This window comes from Orycteropus afer, unplaced genomic scaffold, assembly GCF_000298275.1.
Source record: "Orycteropus afer afer isolate SDZICR_OR568_19922 unplaced genomic scaffold, OryAfe1.0 scaffold00116, whole genome shotgun sequence".
NCBI lineage: Eukaryota > Metazoa > Chordata > Mammalia > Tubulidentata > Orycteropodidae > Orycteropus > Orycteropus afer.
In genome coordinates, this window is record NW_006921703.1 from 7,381,044 (window position 1) to 7,381,566 (window position 523).

Genomic DNA, 523 nt, shown 5'->3' on the forward strand with positions numbered 1-523 from the left:
AGCTTTGACTTCCTCCTTCAGTACCATTGGTTCTAGATCATATGCCACTTCCTGAAATGGATGAAGATTGACTAGTTCTTTTTGGTACAGTGACTGTGTATTCCTGCTATCTTCTCTTGATGTTTCCTGTATCATTCAATATTTTGCCCTTAGAATCTTTCAGTATTGCAACTCGAAGCTTAATTTTTTTCTTCAATTCTTTCAGCTTGAGAAATGCTGAGTGTGTTCTTCCCTTTTGGTTTTCACACTCCAGTTCTTTGCGCATTTCATTATGGTAATTGGTTTTGTCTGCTCGAGCTGCTCTTTGAAATCTTCCGTTCAGCTCTTTTATCTTGTCATTTCTTCCATTTGGTTTAGCTACTCTCCAATCAAGGGCAAGTTTCAGAGTCTCTTCTGTCCTCCATTTTGGTCTTCTCTTCTTTTCTTGATTTTTAATGATCTCTTGCTTTCTTCATGGATAATGTTCTTGATATCCTCCCACAATTCTTCTGGTTTTCAGTCATTGGTGTTCAATGCATCAAAT